Here is a 10085-nt window from a genome sequence, read left to right on the forward strand (position 1 = left end):
ATACTTTATCTATTAATAATGCTTAGCACTACTCCCTCTTGAGGAAAAATAAGCATTTTCAATTTAGGAAATGGAACTGAGGCTAAACAATCAAAGCCTAAACACATTTCTTAATTATAAAAGACAAAACACTTTCATATACCTACACTATACAGTATATGTCTATCTCTGTCCCTGTATTTTATTTTTAAGTATTTATCCTGTGCAAAAATCCTTATGACTCATTAAGATTGTGTTTAGCACAAAACAGAGGCAGTTAAGTTGGGTATGGCTCATTGGTTTCCATTGCTATATATCTACCTCAGAATAGCTCCCTCATTATACACTAGCTGAAGTGTTGGATGGGATAAAATGTCTGAAAATAGAGTCAGTTAACCTGTGCTAACATAATATATTAAGGTACCAAAATAGTAATTTGACACTATAGACAATATAGTTAATTAATCAGCTAAATCAACTAAAAAAAATGAGCTAAAGAAAAAAAGGTATAGGCAGTTTGACAGAATAATGAAACTCTTAAAGAAATATGTCAAACAAAACAGGTAGAGGGTAAAAGGTAAGCAAAGTAAAATGTTTCAGCATTGCTTTTCAGTGCTTTTTTAAAGAGTCAGTGCTTTTTTGACAAGCTGAATCTGAGTTAATACGTACAGTGGATATATGGTTTCTACACTCTCTTGTTAAAATTGCAGTTTTTTTTTTTTTTGTAAAAAATTATCGGAAGGACAAGAAAAAAAATTATCAAGGAGACTGCCAAGTGACATGCGGTAACATTACCGGAGCTGCAGGAATATCTGGCAAGTATTAGTCATTCCCTGCATGTGACAATCTCTCGTATTATTCACATGTCTAGGCTGTGGTGTAGGGTGATTAGACGAAACCCCTTTCTCATGAAAAAAAAAATCCAAGCCTGCCTAAGTTTTGCCAAAACTGAGAGAGAAGTAAGATAGAAATTTGTTTTTGATTTTCGAATCAAGTTTATGCATTTATTCTGGAGATGTCTGAATGTCTGTCAGTCCACATGTGAGCCAGTGGTTCTAGCCACACCCACATGTCTCTAAAATGAAGTTCACCAGCAAGTTCTGGGTTAAACCAAGAATTTGATATATTTTTTTTTATTCTAAATCTTTTATAATCTGGTGTATTTTTCTGCTTTAGAATTAAAGTAGAAAATGGTCCAGTGTAATATCAGGATTGGGAATGGAACAAACTCCAAATAAGAGTAGTATATATCAGTAATAAAGGCTTGATCAACATAATGGATTTGTTTTTACAGGAATGTGCTCTGAACCTTTAGGAGTGACCCTCTAAGCTTTAGTATTTCTAATGCATCCAGTGGGGAGTGAGTAATACCCTCACAGCTGGTCAATAATTTAAAATGGTGTTATTGCTCCTTTTTCGGCTGCTCCCGTTAGGGGTCGCCACAGCAGATCAGTGGTTGCCCGGATGCCCTTCTTGACGCAGCCCTCCCCAATTTTTATCCAGGCTTGGAACTGGCACTGAGAGTGCACTGTTGCACGGTTCCCCGGCCAGGAATTAAACCCGGGCTGCAGTAGCCTCTAGGGGGTGCTACAAGTACCAAAACGTGAGCATAATCACATCACATTAGTTTATATAGTCAACTACTAGTAGATTGATGGAGCCTGCAAAAGATATTAGCAGAAAGTCGCATGTACTTACATTATTGGGGTGGATTCCCTCATGCTTATAAAACTGCAGATGATCCCAAAAAAGGTTTGTAGAATGCAGAATGCATGAATGTATAATGTATGCTGAGGAGCAAAATGATGACAGCCAGATCTGGTGAATACAGTGCTGTGATTAAAAGAGGGGATTGGACCAGAGAAAAAAAAGGTATAAGAAAGTTCAAAAAGATGGTTAAAATCCTACTTTAAAATCTCAGATTGTCTGTCAGTGACATAATTTGCTCTGTTTAATGGATAATACTAGTAGCATGCGTATAAAATCTTAGCACCCGGAAAACTGTGTGTAACAGCTCAATTTTCCTTCACCATTCTAATGATAGCATCACCAATAATAGCATATTAATAATAAGTGTCGATTGGGAACTTTGCACCATTAGAGTAGTGATTTCCAGGGAAGAATTGTTGTTGTGCTGTGTTTGAGTTTGCCAGAGGTTCGCTTTGATGCATGCATGAATGTTGAATTCTTCTGTCACGGAGGTGGAGGAGGTTAGATGAAAGTACAGGTTCTTTAGTGAAAATCAGCCAGACAATCCAAAACACAATTGCAAAAACATGATCAAAAAACAAGCCAGAGTCAGGTGATCAGCAATCAGGCTGGACTATGGCAAACACAAGAACAAAAGGGTTACTAATATCACTATAACTGACTAGGAGTGAGACTTCACAAAGAGTGTTTGAACGTCCGTGTTATTTGGTGCAGGTAATTTGGAACAGGTGTGGGTAATAAGAAAGTCAGCGAACTAGAGTGTGTGAATGAACCATGTGACATGGTTTGTAGTCTGTGATGCTGCTAGGAAATGAAGTTGGTTGTGGCTTTGGTTGTGACTTTGGTCTGTGAAGTGATGCTAATCAGACTGCCTTTAGTTGTGAGCACAGGGGGCAAGTTTAAGAAACCCAGAAATGGCATTTGTCATCTAATGCACAGTGCAATGGAGCTCAAGGGATAGCAATTAGGAGTTTTATTTGAATTAATTCAGCTTCAGTCTGCTATTTACCACTCTTGGAGATGTATCATATAAATTCACAGACATACTAAGATGAATACCCAAGTTTCACAGAGTAGGAAGAGTATAATCTGGCCAATTAAAGAGCAGCTTACGCTCCTTTTAATGCTTTTCTGCATTAATGCAGAAAAGCATTAAAATTAAAAATTCTGCTTAAAATACTAGCACCCCAAGGTGACATGCCATCCTGCATCCCTGTTGTATAACCATGCAACCTGTAATTCTTTTCCTTTTCTGTTAAACACATGCTCAACGCTGTGAAAAAAAGGTCATCTGCATTACTGATTTTTACTGGCATTTCTTTTCTTTCTTCACTGTTGAAGCTTTCATGGTTCCTTGTGCTTTGAAAGAAATAATAAAACAAATTTTGTTGTTGACTCAACTATTAATGTCAAGTCTTCCTCCATCAGTTTTGCAAACTAGCTTGATCTCCATTGAAACAATAACACTGACACTATAATACATTATCACACATTATAATATATTTTATAACAGAATCAATATGATCTATAATTCTACTTGTATATAATAAAAAACAAAACAATGTAAATGACTTCAAACCTTTTAATTTCATGATGGAGAATTTCTGAGATGATACACTGTATTCTTTCTTCTTAAAAGCGGGAGGGCAGACTCCAGTTTGGTGGTCCTGAATGAAAATCAAAGCATAGTGAAACACCTACCAAACAGTTGATCAGACATAAAACACACCCACAATCACACTCTTGCTTTAACATATTGCATTTCAATATATTAACTATGCTGGGAATATCACACGGTATATATCTGTATTAGCTGTCTAGAAAAGAGATTCTTCTGATTTCTATAAAGTGAACTCTAGCCTTGATAAGCCAGATGCAGCACACACAGCTAAGAACCATATACACTCACTTCATACAGAACCATTCTTTATTTATTAATCTCTCTCTCTCTCTCTCTCCCCTTTTTGCTGTTGCTGGTGTTTGCTGCAGTGCGTACAGGGCTGATTCTGTTACAGTGCAGTAATCCCAGTAGTGCTCTTCATCAACTACAACATTCCCCTCTCATATTTGTAACACAGCAGATCTCTGCCACAACTCTTTTCTCCATTGTTACACATTGATTAATGCAGATTCAGGATGGAAAACAGTAACAATTTGAGCGCTAAAAAAACATATATAAATAAGAGGATAACACTACCAACATTCAATGCCTTTATTCAATGCCATTTATTTTTTTGCAGATCATAAGGCATTGTTTTGTTGTTGTTCTGCAGCACATACAATTTTTAAGTTACATCAGGTTGACTTAAGCACATCTTTGCTGTCATGGGTGAACTATACAAGAATAACACATTTTTCATACATTACTTTGATCCTGCTTAGCGGCAAGAAAATTAATTCTGATATACACTGTAAAAAAAATTCACAGACAGGGAAAAAAAAAACACTAAAATTTGACATTCTCACCTTCTCACAATTACACAGGTAATAAATTATTAAATTAATTAAGTTGTGGCCAAATGCTCAGTTTTAGAGGAGCAAGACTATTGCATTAATTGACTAACCATGACATGTCTGTGTAACATTATTAGTATTAGTGTTTTCTTATTCCTTCAGGGTCAGTCAAATATCCTATATATTCATATATGTACTTATTCCAAATCATTGTGCCTCAGACACATTCATTTAAATGTGAGTGACCCAGTTCTATATACTGTGCTTATATATTTCTCTCTTGTCTTAACTTTGTTAACTGAGATCAGGAAGGGGGTTGTCCATGTCAACTGCAGGCTCGCTGGGGGCTGACAAGGCCTATAAAGGACAGGCAGGTTTGGTCGCAGCAGCTGCAGATGAAAGTCTGGTCTGGGATCTGTGCTGGGGATGCACAGTTCTTCTGCTTGTTTCTCTTTTCCCTCATGGCTGGCTCTTTGAGAGTCTTTGAACCTCTTTTTGCTGCCCCTCTGATGTGGTGGCCTGAAGACAGCTCATCATACAGCACGAATTTGGGCAGGTGGAGATGTGCTGTGTAGCTGTGTCTTCAGTAGTCACTCTAGTAAATGTTGAGGATGGTATAGAAGCACTTCTGGTAGAAGCACTGTCTCTGTCTCTGTGCGGGCAATGAGGGCAGCATCATCAGCGAACAGTGGTTCTTGGGTTAGCCGCTCCATTGTCTTGGTGTGGGCCAGCAGGCGCCTTAGGTTTAACAGACTGCCATGAGTGTGATACCAGATATAGATCCGGTCTGCACTTAGGTCTTAGGTGGCCTGTTGAAGCTGCTGAAACCACTTTAACTTGTTCCTCCAACATACTTTATAAAAGTATAGTTCTATCATAAAATAAGCAGTCAGTAAATATGTACTTTTATAAGGAACATTAAAAATACCACATTAGCATACCTAACCTGAAGTACACTTTTCCAAAGTAGGCTTGGAATGAATGACAATAGTATTAGCAATCGCTGATGGATTTCAGCTATCGGGATGGCTATCAAGTTGCGTGATTTAAATATCTGTGGGAAAATGTGGTGTATGCAGCTTTAAGAGTCACAAAAAATAATGTGTGTTGTCTCTCTTAATATGTGTTTAAATTTCACGTATTTTGTATTCTACACAAACCTTGAAAATTAAAAATTAAGAAAATTGTTCATCAGGGCGATGTCACTATACAAGAATGCAATAAGTAACTCTGTTCAACACTGATGTTCAACAACGAGCACATGCATGCATAGTTCATATATTCATATATATTTAAATTTTATAATGAGCTTTTTTACAGCTAATAACTTGTTTATTTACAGTCCCGACTTCAGTTTTGCAGCATTCCTGACCTTGTTAATGAGTAATTAATTTAAAAAAAAGATGCTAACAGTTGCAGCTACAGCCAATTCATAACCAGCTTCTGGTATTTTTACCACTGTAAAAATGTATATCTGACCACATCTCTGTTCATTCTGTCAATAGTAAAATATTTTTAGAGTAATTTGCTGATAAATGAATGCCTTTCAACCATAATTTGTTGAAGTATAGTTTTAACACAGAATTAATAAAATGTTCCTCCAACATGCTTTGTGAAAATATAGTTCTATCATAAAATAAGCACAGTCAGTAAATATGTAATTTTATAAAATACTTTAAAATACCAAATTAGTATACCCACACAGAAATACACGTTTCCAAAGTATACTTAAATATACAGTATATTAAGTAGATAAAAAATAAGTATAAAGTGATACAAAAGCATCCTGAATACAATCCAAGGAGATTATTAACACATTAAAAGTATGCTATTTTTAAGGGGAAAAAATGTGTAAAATGTATTACATTTTCTAGAATTTTTTTGAATGAAATGAACTGTTATTCTGAAAGGTATAAATTCTCACATTTCCAAAATATGAAAAATATGAAATATGAAAAATTGCTTTTGATGACATTCTCCATGGCCACTGAGAGCAGGTTGCAAATTATATTCTGAATTCACTGACTTCTTCCTCTTTGACAGATGTTTTCTGATCTCAGAATGCTATGTGAAAAGCTTTAGTGTTCTATGTGGAATGCTACATTTCTCTGACTAGTATGTAGTGCATCCAATATACTTTTCACATTTCTGACATGCATTGTCAGTGGCTAACATTGCCAAATCTTCTTGATGTAGTCCTCTGTGAGCCCAAAGCTGATATTATTTTCTGCTATGTTCTTGAGGTTTCTGTCCATAGCACTTCAGAAGACTTTACAAGCTTTTGAAAACAAATATGTCCTCTTTGGAGACATGCAGGTTACAGCACCAGCAGCTGACCAAAGTGCAATTTTTGCCCAGCTGTAGATCAGCCACTACTATTTCTTAGATCAAACAGGTCAACGCCACCATTTTCATATTATAATCCTTTATTATATAAAGGTGGTTTGACTTACTCTGTTGTATGCATCTGCTTTTCCATCTTTGGGTGGAGACTTCAGAAAAGACAGCCACCATACATGTCCCTTAATGACTGGGAAACAATTGAAAAATAGATGTTAACTGGATCATCCGAAGTGAGAACATACTTCATTACCATCACTATGTAGGTAGAAAACTAACATATTTTGAAAAATGGTTCTTTGGCATCTTTATTTTGAGTCCCTTTCAAGGTGTATTCCCACATTCTGCCAAGTGTTCCCAGGATAGGATTCAGATGCACCATAACCCTCACATGGATAAAGAAGTTACTGAAGATGAATGAATGAATCTTCTGGCTGTAAAGGTCCAGAAGGTGCAAAATGTATGCCAAATTATACCTGAAAAATCTATTATATCATTAAAAGCAAATACTTGTTAAAAGAGTTGATTTTTGTTAAAAGAAAGGTTTATTTCTCTGTAAAACCTCTGTTGTGTTGTTTGTTTGTTTTTTATTTCTTTTAACCAATTGCTACATATCTCAGTGAATTAAAGCCCTCTGCCCAAGAGCCTTATCTACATAATCAGCTTCACACCAGCTCCAACAGTGAAAAATTATTTCACACTTTACAACATTTACATTTATAATATTAGTATATAGAATTATTGGATATTTAAATGCTTTGAGATCCTCTTTTGAGAGTAGCCTTAAAAGTAATGCATCAAATAACACTCATGCAGGAGAGAAAGTGAAAGTGCAGCACAATCTAGAGGAAGCAGGCTGTAAAGGCAAAATTGACAAAGAATGCTTTTGATTTCATCTGTTAAAAATAATCCTGTAAAACCATGGTCAAAAGACAGGAGTGCTGGTAAAAAAAATGTCAAACTATGTTTCTGTTACTTTAAAGCAATTACCTTTTATAAATGTCATCAACATATACAGTATATTAACAAAACAAGACAGATGTGTGCGCATTTTTACTATTAAAAATAGATCATTGTGCTTGAGTAAAAGATTTATTAATGTTTTTTTTTTTTGTCTAAACTGACCTTTAGTAGCCACACCTGATTTATTTGTCCTTGTATGTTATGGCTAAAATAATTAACTTTGTTGTATTTAGTTAGTAATTGGTTGACATACTCTATTTATATTGGAGAGGGGTGACATAAATAATGAACATCAACAAAACTGGGTTGTAAGAAATGGGTTGTGGTCAGCCAAAAACTGTCTTACCTGTACATTCGCACTAAGAGGGTGTCTCACGAGATGGTAATGCATGCACATTTTTGGACCAAAATGCATCATGAAATTATGTTTAAGCAATAACCCTGGAAACGAGTTCCTATCATGAATTTATGATGTTATTAAATATTTTAGAAAGACAGTAACACCCTAAGTTAGTTTAGGAAAATCGCAATATTGAATCAAATCCATACATTTTTATGTCATAGTTATGGAAGACTGTGTAGAGATGTATGTTGACTAAAGTGATGTAAACTGGAGAGTCTGCATGAAGCAGATGTGTATTCCATCTATGCCAACTAATATGACTCTTTCTCCAGGAAAGCAGCAAACCACCACCATGCTGTGCCACAAATTTCAAGGCTTGTGAGAATGGACAGGAGTCTTTTAATTGACAGTGTTGAAGCTGCTAAAATGTCATCAAAGGCACCAATAGAGCTGGTTGACTAGCATGGTATTACTTGATTCAAAATAATGAAGAAGAATAGAGGATGCTCCTCTTCATCCCATGGGTAAGGAAATATGGCTGCCTGCTCTGCTTAATATCATCAGCTTGTTCCTTCAAGCTAGTTCCTGTCTAGGAATGGTAGAAAAGAAAACAGAACCCAGCAATCATTTGAATAATAAAAAACAAACAAACATGTGTTTAGCCACTTGTTTAGCCTAGATGTTTTAAAGCCATGACTGTCATGAATGGTCATAAATGGCTAACCATCTGGGTAAGGAGATAAAACCCTGTTTAATTTTTGAAGACAACAAAAAACAATTTTTTTTCAGCTTGAGAAGGTGAGCAGGTCTTTTGTGGCCTTGTGATGTCAGAGGTATCGATTGAAACATGCAGAGGACTAAAGACATGCCACTCTCCATTGATCCCAGAAAGCCTCCAAAAAAAAGAAAATTATTACATCACAGGGCTTTCACCTTTGTTACAACATTTGTAAAAAAAAAAAAAAAAAAAAAAAAAAAAAAAGATATATTATGCATACTATAAGTGATGGGAAATGGATTATTTAACGTGTGGCCTTTCTTCATTAGCAGAGATTCTGTCACATTAATCAGTTTCAAGGCTGTTTGGAAAGGCTTTCTTTGTTCAGTTACTTTCTACTTGAATGCAGTTGGCCACTTCTCCAAAAGCCTGATTGGCTATTCTGACATGCCACATTGCCACAAAGACCACTGAATAATCTTTATTTTCCAAGCCAGGAAATCTTGATCACAGTAATGTTCCTTTGTGGGAAAGGGAGATGGACAGCAGAGAAAATGCATTATTTTCCTATTCATATGCATAGCTACCTACTATTTCATTTTGTTTTTTTGTTCTTGATTTAAAACATCAGGACTCATTAGCTAAATCATGTGCATGTTAGAGCAAGAAAAACAGTGCTCTTCACATGCGTTGGCCATGCAACACATTAAAATAGAAGCACAGGTTAGTAGTAAGAAGAGCAAGTTAAGCTAATAACAGCCATGTGATGATCACGCACCTGCACCCACAGACACACACACACACACACACACTTGAAATGTCGGCTAGATTTTCAATTTTCAGTTTCATCTGATTCATATGCAGAGGTCTCCAATGATGTCATCCCTATAATTCACAACAATTCAGGCTTTAAAACCAAGATGTACTCAATAAATTGAGTTATATTTAAATAAATACATAACAACAAAAATCAAGCTAAATAAATAAAATTATATTCAATTATAAATAGATGTATGTAAACAAAAATTAAGTTAAATAAATTAAATCAACACATTGAGCCCAATCTAAGAACAAATATACCTGCATTTGGCTGCTTCACCCCATCCTCACAGACATCATAATCTACTTCTGTGCCAGACTCCTCATACAGGTTGGCAGCAGACCAACTGGTAACTCATATTGCAAATTTGGCAAAAGTTATAAAGGAGATATTGTTAAAGGAAATTACTGTAATATCATTAGAAGACTGCTCTAAATTTTAAGACCTAAATTTCTGAACATTTGCCTTCACAAAACAAGCCACTGAGGCTTGGGTCAGTAATTCTGATGTACTTCTGTTCTCCTTCATACTTTTATTCTTATATACATACTTCATTCAAGCATCACTGATAAAGTCGACAAAGGATTAGGGCAGCCACTTCTTGTTTATGTAAACTCCATTTTCTGCCTTTGGGATGGAAGCTCATGTGAGGTTATCTGCAATACCAACAACCAGGATGGCCAGAACATACCCAAGTCTCCAGGATTCTCTGCTCCAAGGTGGGACAGAGCAAGGAAAGATAAGACTGTCTCTCCAGG

At 35.8% G+C, this 10085-nt stretch overlaps 1 long non-coding RNA gene across 1 annotated transcript; it reads right to left on the reverse strand.

The window, feature by feature from the left end:
* Positions 1-428: 428 nt before the first annotated feature.
* On the reverse strand, positions 429-2345 carry LOC113530405 (uncharacterized). The gene is made up of 3 exons (XR_003403150.3): positions 2075-2345; positions 1678-1812; positions 429-1566 (listed from the first exon to the last, which is right to left on the reverse strand). It is a non-coding gene; the product is annotated as an uncharacterized LOC113530405 (long non-coding RNA).
* Between the last annotated feature and the right edge of the window lie 7740 nt (positions 2346-10085).

Source organism: Pangasianodon hypophthalmus, chromosome 16, assembly GCF_027358585.1.
Source record: "Pangasianodon hypophthalmus isolate fPanHyp1 chromosome 16, fPanHyp1.pri, whole genome shotgun sequence".
NCBI classification, from domain to species: Eukaryota; Metazoa; Chordata; class Actinopteri; order Siluriformes; family Pangasiidae; genus Pangasianodon; species Pangasianodon hypophthalmus.